The 14,346-nt window shown below is 41.1% G+C and overlaps 1 protein-coding gene across 1 annotated transcript in view; it reads right to left on the bottom strand.

The window, feature by feature from the left end:
* The window catches only part of LOC121296909 (5-hydroxytryptamine receptor 4-like), a 58,831-nt gene that overhangs the window by 43,796 nt on the left and 689 nt on the right, over window positions 1–14,346 (bottom strand). The window lies entirely within an intron of this gene.

Below are 14,346 nucleotides of genomic sequence, written 5' to 3'. Positions count from 1 at the left end.
TGATAATCCACATACTGGAGCACACTGCATTCCTCTGCAGAGAGGTCATGACACTATGATAATCCACATACTGGAGCACACTGCATTCCTCTGCAGAGAGGTCATGACACTATGATAATCCACATACTGGAGCACACTGCATTCCTCTGCAGAGAGGTCATGACACTATGATAATCCACATACTGGAGCACACTGCATTCCTCTGCAGAGAGATCATGACTTTATGATACAGAACAGAGAAAGTCATCCGAAGAACACACTTTTCAATGGCGAGGGACCAGAAAAAGTCTTGCAGAATCAAACCTAAAATGCTTAAGATTAATATTTATGTATAATGAAGGATGGTTTCATAGTCTAGGCCACCTTGGTTATTTAAGTAGGCTTAGATAAGACTTAGAGAAGACAGGGTCACCTGCACATATTAATTTATGCTATATATAATAAATGCTTGCAAATGGGCAGTTGAGGACTGCTAATTCTAGAGAGCTGAAAGGCAGCATTGGAGAAAAGGTTTCACAGTATCTTCCACTCTGTTTGAAGCACGCCTACTGAAGGAACTATATATTTTAGAAGGGTTTTTTTTATCGGAATCTGTCAGGCAACTAACACATGTTATTTTATTTTAATATGCCAAAAAATGACATAGTAATTAAATATGTGATTAGAGGCCATGAAAGCAATTTAATAATAATGGACATTTCATATAATCCAACCCTGAAACAAAGAGGCTTGCTAAAACTGGTGTGAACAATCATTTTAGAAATTTTAGACAATACAGGTTCTGTAGATTTTGCAACCTGGGCTGTTAAGTAAAAAATATTTGGATGATAGCAAGATAGTATTCATGAATTAAAATACGAAGCAATACACAAGCAATAAACACAATCCTTTGCTTTCTAGGTGCCAAGAAACCCTAAAGGCTTCCTGAGAGGAAAGACAACAGCAAAGCGCCTTCAAGAGATCCTGGGTGCCAGCACTAACCAGCCATCATCATTCCACTCAAGTCATGCAACAAAATTACCTTCAAACTGCTAGCCTCACCAATATAAACATGGAGTAGATGGGGCTGGCAGAGTTGACAGCCCAATCAAAAAGCACAGCCTGGTTATAAAACAATTTCAGACTAATACAGTAAATCTCATGCATTGTCACAGATCAACACTGGAAAGCTGAAAGGTCACACTGTCATGTGACTTGCTCAAAGCACACTCAAACCCAGGTAAAGTCAGATTTAAAGAACAGTGATAATAGCTCATATTGGAGCAACAAAATCCAGACTGGAAATAAACACAGCCAGGGAAATATAAACTGGGATATTAAAATGACATTGGAAAGGGCTCGCTGGTTAACTGGTAATACAGTAGATTAAAATGCTAATAACGCATTTGTATTGATAAGCAGCTGCTGTGAGTTTATTTAGACAGTCATTTCGGGAGTTTAAAGATAACAAAAGAGACTTTGCAATACAAAAATAAATGCATTCTCTTTAAACCGTGTCCCTGGGTTTCCAGTCTGTAGTGCACACCTGTATTCTATGAGTGTGCCCTCACTCATGCCAACAAAAGCAAAGCGTCTCCCTGCTTATGTAAAACACTCTTCCACAATTAAAACCTGGATAATAATATTATGATGTATTCCGTTTCCATTTAGATGCTAATCTGGGTTTAACGATTGCTGCTAGTTTTCAATTGCTTGCACAGCCGTGCTGTGATCTCCTTTGATGCACAGACTGATGCACAGAACATGGACTCCAGTGTATCGGTGGAGGTTCATAACAGGATCCATGGAGAGAAGCTTGGGCTGAGCAAGAAAAGAGCCCATTCCCAGAGGTGTGAGCAAGCAAGTTCCATACACACTAAGTATCTGGAATCGTTTCTAAGCAATGCTTGCCTTGTCTGTTAAGTTCAAACTGTTAAAGTTGACAGATGTTGTGCTACTTTTACTGTAGCTGTTTTTATAAGGCGGTGACACAGTGCAGAGTAGCACAGTGCGGTTAGAAGCTACAATAGTAGCAACTGGGCTGGACTGACATAAAATACATCTGAATTCGGCATAGAGCAGCACGCAACAAAAGAAGCAAACTAAAGGAAAATAATAATGATAGAAAAGCCTCTCAACAGCATGTGATTGGGTATTGCAATGATAATTGCTACAGTTGCTGCTCAGTCCGTGTATTTAATCCTCAGAGTGGATGTTCAACAATACAGTATGGCAGGAGTTCACATTTTTAGAGGGTCTTCGTTGAAAAGCCAGAGAAAACATCATTTACGCATTTGAAAAAATGACAGGCCGGCCATTGCAGCAAACATTTCTCGTAGCAAAAAAACCTTTAACTTGGGTTTTTAACTTCACATGTGAAAGAACAGCTGCAGCAGTAGCTTGTGTAGACAGTAAGCTTTAGTGTTGGATTACCAGACCAGGATTAACAATAACACTAAGCTACTTTACCTTGAGATAACAATACAGCAGGTAGTTCAAGATTAGTCCTATAAGCAGCAGTCCTTGATCTGACTGGTTACCAGAGCTGCTTAAGATCAAACAGGAAGATGTGCTGAAAGGAAAAACTCAAGATACTGGCCCCGGGATGACCTGCGTCTTGGAAAGCATGCACACAATCACTGTCCAGTGTTTGTTGGAGTACATACTAGCAGGTGTGTGTCAGACAGTGCACACCCTTCCTGCTACAGCAGTGTGTTTCACACGACTCGTGGGAAAGGCTTTGACACGTCTTGGTGAATTCCTTTTTCTCCAGTGTAATGTGTTCCTGGGAAGACCCTAATCCAAATGAATGACCGTCTTTGAGTTTGCTGAGCTTGGTTCTTATCATTAAGGTTGGGGCTTTCTCTATATTGACAACAGGTCCCGGTTATCCAGAAATGTACCCTTAGAAAAGATTACCCTAGTGAAAGCGTAGCAAAGTGGAATCAAGCATAGTGAAAGCATGGTGGAGCATAGGCAAGCATCTAAAGAATGACAAGGTATGGTAAAGCATATTAATAAACATGGTAAACTATGATACATGATAGTATAACCATGTGAAAAGCGTGGCAAAACTGCAAAAATACTGTGCAAAAACACAAAGGCAAATTCTTCCTTCGGATTGACTGTGTTCATTCTCATATCCTGACATATCCTCATATCCTCTAAAGAAGCTCACACTCAGTGAGATTTGTCTTGTGTAAAGTTTAGTTTATCTCATGAGACACTGCATCTGCATTCTCCGGAATCGCAGAGATCATGGCAATAATACCACAGCATTCCGCAAGATGACTAAAAAAAAACCCTTAAATGTTCTGAGAAATGTCATCTTCGCGAAACAGAACGCTGCTGCAGTTTCCTTAAAGGTAGGCAGTAGACAGTCTCAAGTTCAACACACACAGGAGACTGAGACAATGTATTACCGTGAAGACATTGTCACTGAATGTGTTACGTTTCTCTTAGTATTTCTGAACTGTTTTGTTTAGTCATGTAACTTGGGCATCCGATAAGACTGCCGCATCATCAACTCTCTAAACTAATGCAAATAAACTTCTTGGTCCACAAGGAAGATGAACTCGTCAGTCCAGCCTTCATTGCAAAAATGCCTTATTGCCATGTTTAAAAAGCCACTCAATACAACTGAGGGGAAAAAGCCAGGAAAAACAAAAAGTGATCATTCCAGCTTGCATGCATCTATGGAAATAAGCCTTCAAATGACATGCAAAAAGTGCAGAAACCCTGACACTTATTATACTGTATATATATATATATATATATATATATATATATATATATATATATATATATATATATATACAGCATAGTGAAAGCATGGTGAAAACAAAACAATAACTAGGAGACCCCTTTAATGTACTCTGAGCAGCAAGCTTTATGAAGACGTGCCCCCTTTCTCAGCCATTCACTTACACAGTCAAAAGCAATCTTGTTCACTCAAATTCAGCATTTCAGGTTGATTATTACACTGTCTCACTGAAGGCTAGTGTGCATTCTAATGCATCCAGAGCCCCGGCATTCAAGCATGATGTTAGGAGACCTCACTGCTCTCATTACCTGCTTTACGCTTCCATATACAAATCTGCCCCTTTAATCTTGATCCAAGCTGCGCTGCGGTTGACATAAGTAATATATCCCAGTCACCTTGCTGGTTTGTTAATCTCTGTTTATACTACAGCTGAGGTTATGGACACAGCACTGGGTATGAAGAACACCTTTTATACTTTGAGAACAACAAGCCAGGAGTTGGCTCCGAAGACACAGTGGGGCTGGATTTCATCCAAATTTGATTAGCCTATAATTCCCCTCATCGTTAACTTCCAGCTAAAAAGTTAATTCAATTGGTCACCATGCAGAGCTACCACTGCAGCCCTTTATAACGCTATATCGGGGAGCCAAAGTAAGATAAAATTTCATGTTGCTTTTATGCTTCATGAACCCACTGTAAGGGAGAGCGTTATGTGAGTAACAGGAATACAGAAAGTCCAGGGTAATGATCAGCTGAATACTGATCTTTGCGAGTGCCCCCTGAGGATTCAAACATATCACAGGGGCACCTGGGTAAAGATATTTAGCACAGCAGGAACGTTACTGAAGTCTGCTTTTTTTAAAGTGGAAGCTGCTATAAAAACATGATAACGTATGGGATAGAGAGTGAGTTCCCTAAATAGACTTGAGTAAGCCAGAGATGGGTTTCTTTTACTGTCTGGTTTAAAGATACAGTGCTGGCATTTATATTTTCTCTCCTGTACTTCATTGAAAAAGGAAATGAAGGTTGTAAAAAAAACAAATGCAGCTGCCAAAGAAATATTATTTAGTCTAGCGAAGGCTGTTCCACCAGTATTTAATGAGTTCTGTTATCTGTACAGTTTCAGCTATGTTTAATATCTTATTTATTAACTCTTCAGGTATTATTGCAACATTCTGGGGTGCACACTACCCTCAAACCACATAGGACGGGGCGATGGTGCGTGATGTGCATGTATGTGTAACTGACCTTGTCTATCATTCCTGTAATTGAAACATATTCATAAAAGAGGCTGAAAGTGTATTCATTTAAGTGTTAAAGTTCCCTTCACTTTCCATTCTTTCATTCAAAGAGATACTCTTAGAGATTTTATCCTAAACCATGAACCTTTATAGAACCAGCACCATTATTTTTCCGCCTGACTGTTTCGTAAAAACTTTTTTTCTCGATTGTGTGTGATCAGTGCTTTACAAATAAAACTGTCTGACCAGTCAAGATGCAGCCTACGCCAGAGTCTGTGAGTGTCAGAACAGCCCGGGCACAGGCTGGCGTTCTGCTACAGCGCTCAGCATAAAAACTAACAAGCACGATGTTCTACAACGTATTAGAAAAATGTGAATTTATTGTATCTGTACGATCAGCAGCTTCCAGCTGGTAAACACATAAAATCTTCAAAATATTTTATTCTCCAAGTAGCACTGAGGAGCCTGCCAGGTCGAATCCAGGGCTAGATAATAAATGAAGGTCTCTTGCTGTGCCGGCAAGCCCTCGAGAATGGAGTCTCATACACAGGTGATAAAGTCCTCAGCAGCCCATGCCAGCCCAATCGCTGCAAGTTCTCTCGCTCTGCCTGTGTTAGAGTAAATAGTTTGCAGTTTGCTGTCTGGTTTTCATAGACTCCTCTCCCTGTGAGTGTTATATCTGGATCCTTCTATTGCAGGAGGTTGGGGGGAATCATAACTCACCCGCCCAACCCCCCCCCCCCCACTTCTTATACAAACTATTCCTCTCCACAGGATAGCATTTGAAATGGTTTCAGTCATGCAGAAAAGATCGCAAGTTTAACCCCATGTAGGTCTGGCTTTCTGTCTTCCAATTCCCAAACCCCAAGGTCATCCTGAACGAGTCATGCTTGGCTGTTCAAAGAGGAGCCCCATTCTAATCAAAGGGGCCCCCCTTTTTCAATAAGGGAAAGAATCTTATCATGGTTCTAGAACACATAGCTTCCAAGTCCCTCAGCTGTCACAAAAGGATGTATTATTAATATGTTTTTTATTATTTAAAATCTTCCATTATCAAGTCTTTTCGGATATAAAAGCCATCTCATTTATTAAGATGACACTGGGGACGGCTGTTATGGAAAAGCATGGAAATAAATGGAAATGCCATTTAGAAAGATTGCAATTTCAAAACAATCCTCAGTTTTAACTACTGGACTAGAGCACTAATAAATCACACAGCAATAACATGAACTAATCAAAAACATGCGACAAGTCTCAAGAGCAGCTCTTATGAACTTTATAAGAGTGAGGGCAGTTAACTGTTAGTCAGTCAGCTCTGACATTCCAGCCATAGAAGAATCTGGACATACTGTAGTCCATAAGGGGGGGGGGCAGGTAGATTTATATTATCCTGGCTAAACTTCAGCAAAGAAACCCAGTGGAACTGTGTCAGGTTTACTCATAATAGATCTGCACTCTATACAATGTGTCATCCTCACTTCTCAGAACCAGTGAGGAAGAACACTGTTTGGAAGTTGCCTCATTAGACAGCGTGATTTATGATTTCTTTTTTTTATTGGGTCAGTTTGCGTTAGGTGGTTTCCGCAAAAAGCATGGGAGCTGTAAAAAAATTAAACTGATCAGGGAATAAACTGTCTAGCTAAGAACAAATAAAGACGCCCCTACTACCACGGTTTCCAGCAGCAATCGCTTCACAAGTTTAACAGTTTGTTTGTTTTTAACATCTCAAGCTGATCGCAAGTTTCTGCTGTATATCAGGTAAGCTGAAGAGGTCCTAGACACTTGTGCTTATATCCTGCACAGTTGGGCGATCCAGCGCTAATAGAAAACTATGTGGGCATTACTGCGAGGTTTTTGAGCAGCACAGTGTTAAAGCATAGTGCAGAAGGAGGGAGGAGTGGATCCTGGATGCTGTGGATCACAGCCATTGTGTACTTTGTTCTGGGACGTAATTGGTTGCAGGAGAGCACTGCTGTGAGGAATTCATTGCATTTGCAGGGTACTTACACAAGATAAAATGCCGCTTCCAGCACTGTGCACAGCAATCAAGATAGGTACAGAAAGCAACGTCAGCAATGTCCCAGCTGAGAGAAACAAGAAAACATTGAAAAAAATATGATGTGAAAGCAATATCGGACAGCAAGACGTGCATTTCTCAGTGACATAAGAAGTGAATCTACATGGTAATGCTGATAAGAAAAATTCACTTGTTTAATATGTTTACTAAGTCATCAGTTGAGGCCACTGCTTAAAACGATTTTTGATTCACAAAATCCCTTGAGCTGGATTAAGGCCCTTATTGCACAACCCCGTGTCTACAGTCCTGACCATGGTGTTTTACTGCACCTGTCCTGAGTCTTAATCTGAATGGGCTAATGAAAAGGCAGTAGGCGGAATTCTGAACCCATGTCTCCTGTTCAAAATTCAGATTATTCCACTATTACGCCATGTAACTTTTACCAGAAGGTTTTTATGGGGCTATACTGTTTCTTAACTGAAAAATGAATAGATCAGAGTGGCAGGAATTCCCATTATTTCCATAAAAGAACACAAGAGCATAAGAAAACTTGCGAAGAGAAGAGTCCATTCGGACCATTTTAGCTTGCCCAGTTTGGAGCTGGAATCGGGTTGGTGGTTTTAATGGGATTCAGGAGCACTGAGTCCTCCGAACCCCACTGAGCTTGGCATTTAAACTCAGTTTGAAGCAAAACAATCAATTGCAAAAAGATTCATTCATTCATTATGAATCCCAGGAGCAAAACAACACGGATTACCTGGTCATTTCTTTTGAGTGAAACGGTATGGAAGTGTTTGCATAGACACAGACCAAAGAAACAGCAATGATGATCACAGATAACCATGAAGAGCTCTTATATTTACCAATGAAAATGTCTAATCTACTAGCATAACATGGTTCAAATCTCAGCCGCATCTGCTCCTTCATGCAGCTATTTTCAATGGCTTTCAATTACTGTGAAATGCCATGTAGAGTGGTTCCTGGTCACAAGGACAGCATATGCATAACAGATAACGTGTGGCGCAATTGCATACAAAGAACAGCTCTCTACTTAAGGAGACATATGGGATGCACTTCACAGAGACGGGCGGAGATACAGCTGGAATGTCATGAACGAAGATTAAAACTCTCCTGCTTGTTTATTGAGGAGGAGAACACTCCATCTTCCATTCCTGCAGTTCCGCTGCTACGTTCTGCTGATGCAATTGCAAAGAAGACTATGAATGATTAACTCCCTTTCGAAGAACTCCTTTGGGTATTCTTTAAAACAAACACAAAAAAAAAACCCACTTTCCTGATCTATGGTACAGAAACCTCAACAAGTATCGAGAATGTTCTACTTTTAATTTCCTTTCTCCTCGCTCTCTCCTGTGCTCTCCTCTACTCCCACACCCTGAGTGCAGAGAGCTGACAAACACTGGTCAAGTCTGGATGCATTCTCTTCACAAAGCAGTATTTTTGTACAACCTTGTCTTATAACAAAACATGCCACCCTCCTATTCATATGCTCAGTATGATAGAGCTGAAAAATATTTTAAAGACAGGTCAGCACTCCCCCGCGAACAGAGATGACAAACGACATGGAAAATGATCCTGTACTAAAATATACTCTAGACCAGGGGCGCTGCCCTGTAACAGCACTGGTTCCTCCACATTTCAGCATGGGGGCAGCTGGCTTCTTTAGAAATGACCTTACAAAGGCCTGCACTCCAGCAGGATACCCTGTCCCTATGTTGAGTAGGAGAAGTCAAGAGTCCGATCACCTTGACCACATGATCTCCAGTGCCAGTAATATGGCACTACAGTGGCTAAGCAATGGGTCTGCACTAAATGGGGACAGTAGAACAAGGGCAGATACTGAAGTAGGAGTCTTTAGGTGAGTCACAGTGGTGAGATAATTACATTTTGACATTCCTGCGCTACTGTATCAGAATGGTAGGAACCAATACACCCCTTAGCTGTATTCGATTCCAGTCCATGGTGTTGCCATTGGTGGTAATGCTTGGCTTGGTTCTGCAAGGGCATCGAAGCGCTGCAGGGCTGGAGTGCAGGATCATTTCATGGCTCATCTACTATAAGAGACATTTAAAGAGCTGAAAGCTGCCTGGCATTCCTGCTTCTGTTTGGTTTGCCAAGGTGAAAGTGAGAGACTGGCTGCAGATTGAAGGTGCTGCATCAAGAGACACTGGTTTTCTTTCATTGTTTCCTAGAAGTTCAGATAAGCTTCTCTGGAATCAGGAGGGTTGGCACTGTTTGATCTTTGTGGGGTGACAGAGGTCCACTGAGCAGAAGAAAACCAGGTACTGTATTCAAAGCAAGGGACCCATGTTAACAATTTAATATAGAGCAACTTCATTTTAATTAAACTTTTCACTTGACCTCTGAATAATAACACACACTAACCTTCCATTAACAAAATAAAGAATGCATCTGATCATGCAAAATTAAAGTCAAATTTGCCTCTACAACAGCATACCAACCGCATATTTGCAGACACACTTAAAATGATATATCCATTTTCATTTCATTGCATTTCTATAATATATAGAGGAGAGTGTCTGAAGTGCTTTCTTGACAGCTGCTTCCGTCAAATATTTTCCCAGGAGCAAACTGAGTAGAGTTGCTAATAAAGTCCTCTGAACCAACACCACTCACAGAGGAGGCTGGGAGCTAATCATACAGAAAGCAGGGTGGAAACTCGAAACGTATAAAGCAGAGGTCTTCACTGAGACCCGACCCATACCCGCCTCAGGAGTGGTTCTGAACTCCAGTCCCGCTGTGTGCCTGTGCCTCTGTCTGAGTCCTCTACATAGTGTTTCTATGACCACATACAGGTGGAACTGCACTCATTATGGGGAGAGTCTGAAAAGCACAAGAACCATTATTCTTCAAGCTTGTTGGATCCGGGTCTATTATTACCTTCAGTTCAGTCGGGTTGTGTCGGGTAAAAAGGATAATGGCACCGGGTTGGCTGGTCAAGGCTTTTAAATTCACTTATCAACTTTATTTAATTAACAACACTCCTTAGTTGATTATCTTTTGGATCTTCACTTGTGTTTTCATGAAAGTGTTGTAAATTAAACTCTAGATACACTGCTTGGTATCCTTGCTATATTTTTTACCTATCTGTAAAAATAGGACTCAGATGAATTAAGCAGATCCCTCTCTGTCCTGTGGATGTGACTGGTCTTGTTCCATGCATCAGTGATCAGAAGGATGACACAAACACCCGCTCGCTGCGAGGTTAGTGCAGACTCCCTTCTCTTCACAGGTTTGCAGTCAGCAAGGAAAGGCTTTTCCAAAGCCTGCTTGTCGTGTTCACTGTGTCTGTTCAACCTGCAGTCACTAAAACCTGCAATTTACAATGGTAGGCTTAAAGTGTAGTTTACTAATCAGAGCTAAGCCCTGAAAACACAACATTCCTAAACAAAGCTTTGCAAAGGATTACACCCTGTTAGACAAACATTTGGAGGGATTGCAGGGCTTCTGTTTTAACACAGCCAGTCCCAAGCAGCTTGTGTACAGCACTCAACACATAACACTTTTGAATTTGGAACTCCTTTAAGAAGAAAAGACAACACAGTATTTGAACAGAATAGGAGTTATTGCCACAGCTAAACATTGCTGCAATTCATTTCAATTGGTCATTACGCTGCACTAATTACAGTTTGCATTTTAACATGACCCCTTGGATACTGCAGCACAGCAAGTTTGAATGTAGGCTGAATATCATCTATATTAAATACTATTCTTCTTCTTCTTCTTCTTCTTCTAATTCTTCTTATTTATTTAAATGGTTAAACTGTATTGTTTTGCTGGGTTGTGTTAATCGTGTGATTGTTTGTGTTTTTGCTTTCAAATCTTATCTTAAAGAAATTAATTCATTCAAACTCTATACTGTAGCTATTTCTGGGATTTCTGTCTTTAAGGAAAAAAAAGATAAGACAATTTACGAAATAGAAAAGGCAATAGAAGCTTTGATTGTCTTATCTACACCTCCAATAACAAGATAATACCCATGTCTTCTCTTGCCTTCTCTAGTAACTAATTCCATATGTTTTCTACAGTGCTGTTTGAACAGCGCTATCGAAAACTCGCCTTTTCTTCCCCATTTGCCCATTTTGAAGTATACCTGTGTGTTTTGGAGCTTTCAGCCAGTTTTTAAAGGAGAAATCCAATCAAGAAGGATAAAAGCTGCTGAGTTAAAACAAACAGGACTGCTTGAGAAGCCTGAACAGCCCCAGCAGCAGAACAGGCACAAGAGGTTTCTCGTTTGGTTCCCATGTCTCTGTTCTAAACATCTCGGATCGGCTCAGCCAATCATTTTCCAAGTACACCAGTCATTATTCTACAGCAGAAGCCCTCTAAAAGCTAAAAGCACTTGAGCATCTTGAACTGGCTTCAAGCAGCAACAGCAACTTCTAGTAGACCAAGTGATCCAGTCCAAAATACAGACACAATGCACCTGCAATACTACACATAAAAAAGTGGAATACAATTACATTCGTATGGTTGTGCAAGAATATCCCGGAGGCAAATGGTACCAGATACTCCCATCTTGAAAATGAACTATCCACTGCCCGATTCTGGATGTGCAAAATAAGCACACAAACAAGGAGGGCAAGGCAACTGCATGCTTTGCAAAAGTATTTTAGATAAATATACAAAAATAAATAAATAAATAACACAAGTGACATCTGCAATTAATAATTACCAGGCAGGATAAAAATAAACTATTCAACTATTATTCTAATTGATAACATAGCTACCAGAAATGAACACAGCAGAGCTATAGTCCAGTCATCATTTCTGAGTACTAGAGTAACTCCTATTTTCAATTCAGAGAGCATGCTAACAAAAGAAATCTGAAAGAAAGCAGGGACACAGTTGGTAAGGCAATTTGGAAGGCTAGTGTGTTGTGGTCCTATAAATCTTTCCAGGGGTAATGAAATGATGAGAAGGCCAGGCAGAGGTTTGAAAGGCTTCTGAAGGCTCTCCGTCTCCTGGAGAGCAGGTTCCTGAGGGACTTCATTCTTAGTGCACACCAGTGCTGTTGTTAGGTAAGTCCTGTTTATTAAACTGCTCGTGCAGTTGGCTTTAGTAGTATTCTGTATACAAGATGCATGACCAACCCAGTCTTCTGGTCGAGATAAGATATCAAGGGAGGAAATCATAAATTGCACAAACAAAAGGTAAAGTCAGAACTACAAACAAGAGCCTTATCTGAGATAATAGCACTGGGCAGCTAGCACTACAACTGTATCCAGGAGGAGAAGAAATAAATGCATGGTGAAAGTGTTAAATAACCACTGGTGCCAATATTGTCTAAACAAATACTATGTTTACAGCAGCATTTCCATAAATGCACACATTCTCCCACAAAACAACCATAACATCCAAACAGCAACAGAAACTGAAAACTGGGTATCCGAAGCATCTGCATGTTGTAAATGTAAATATAAATAGCAATGAAAGAATGAAGAGGTTTTCAGCACGAGACAGGAGCAGTGAGAATGAGTGCAGTGGTGAGAATGAGTGGAGCAGTGAGAATGAGTGGATCAGTGAGAACGAATGCAGCAGTGAGAATGAGTGGAGCAGTGAGAATGAGTGCAGCGGTGAGAATGAGTGGATCAGTGAGAACAAATGCAGCAGTGAGAATGAGTGCAGCGGTGAGAATGAGTGCAGCAGTGAGAATGAGTGCTGCTGTGAGAATGAGTAGAGCAGTGAGAATGAGTGCAGCAGTGAGAATGAGTGCAGCGGTGAGAATGAGTGCAGCGGTGAGAATGAGTGGAGCGGTGAGAATGAGTGCAGCGGTGAGAATGAGTGCAGCGGTGAGAATGAGTGCAGCGGTGAGAATGAGTGGAGCGGTGAGAATGAGTGCAGCGGTGAGAATGAGTGGAGCGGTGAGAATGAGTGGAGCGGTGAGAATGAGTGGAGCGGTGAGAATGAGTGGAGCGGTGAGAATGAGTGGAGCGGTGAGAATGAGTGGAGCGGTGAGAATGAGTGGAGCGGTGAGAATGAGTGGAGCGGTGAGAATGAGTGGAGCGGTGAGAATGAGTGGAGCGGTGAGAATGAGTGCAGCGGTGAGAATGAGTGGAGCGGTGAGAATGAGTGGAGCAGTGAGAATGAGTGCAGCGGTGAGAATGAGTGGAGCGGTGAGAATGAGTGCAGCGGTGAGAATGAGTGGAGCGGTGAGAATGAGTGGAGCGGTGAGAATGAGTGCAGCGGTGAGAATGAGTTGTTTCTATTTCGCTCTGAAACTCTTCGTATTCAAACCCAGCAGCGTGCAATAAAAGAAGCAATTACTTTCTGAACTGAAACCTGGTTGGCTAGTTTAGGCTGTAATTACTGAGTCTCATTGAAGCACTGAAAGGCATTGTCTATGGTCTGTACTTTATACCAGAACATAGGATATGCATATGAAAGAGGCCCCATAAGAACAACAAGGAGATGATTTATCTGCATGGACATTTTCACCACGTCATGCATTTTATTATGCATTGGGCAATCTGCCTGTGTGTTGCCTGCCAGGGAAATTATCTGCCAGTTTACACTTTCATTCAAAAAATTTTTTATCGACTAAGAACACATGCGTATTGCTTACTGGTTCCTTCTATGTGAAAACCCTAAACCTAACCTTAACCCTTTTCTATATAACAAATGTGTAAGCGGGGATCATGTGAGGGCAGGACCCTGCCTAACTTGTGAGATCCAACAGGATTGCAATCAACGATAGTATAGCTGCAGGCAGTTAGTTTGTATTCCAGATGACATTCCAGTGTCATTCACCTCCTAACAGATAGCTTTAAAGTATCTCTGTTTACTTTCTTCACTGGCTGGAGGAGGGAGGGGTATTATTCTATAGAAAAGACATTAGATGCGCTGAGCCATATCGTATATTAGCTATATTAGAAAGCGCTCTCAGTATTCTCTGCTCTTATGTATTATTAGGTAGGAGGATTATTGACAGCCTTCAGCTTGTTAAGGGATTAAAGAGAACGAGAAAGTTTTTTTTTTTTTAGTTGTTCTCCAAATAAAGATTCGAACCGTGACAGCAAGAACCATGACACCTTGTAAGAAACCACTTCTATTCCTACATCTGTCAAAGACGTGTGGTGCTAAAAAATGGACAGCTTAAAAACACTGACAACATTACTGAAGAAACCTCTATATGTGAAGGATGTGGACTATACAAAAGGGAACCCTGGTGTTTACAGCTGTGTAAACTACTTATCAATTAAAACAAAAGAACACCCAAGAAGACCAAACAGACAGCGATAAACCGCGCCCTGGCGTGTGCGTTGCTACTTCGGTTTTATACAAAAACAAACTGGGGAAGTTGTTTT

This window comes from Polyodon spathula, chromosome 22 (assembly GCF_017654505.1).
Source record: "Polyodon spathula isolate WHYD16114869_AA chromosome 22, ASM1765450v1, whole genome shotgun sequence".
NCBI classification, from domain to species: domain Eukaryota; kingdom Metazoa; phylum Chordata; class Actinopteri; order Acipenseriformes; family Polyodontidae; genus Polyodon; species Polyodon spathula.
The sequence above is the reverse complement of the archived record's forward strand: the minus strand, read 5'-3'. Positions and strand labels throughout refer to the sequence as shown.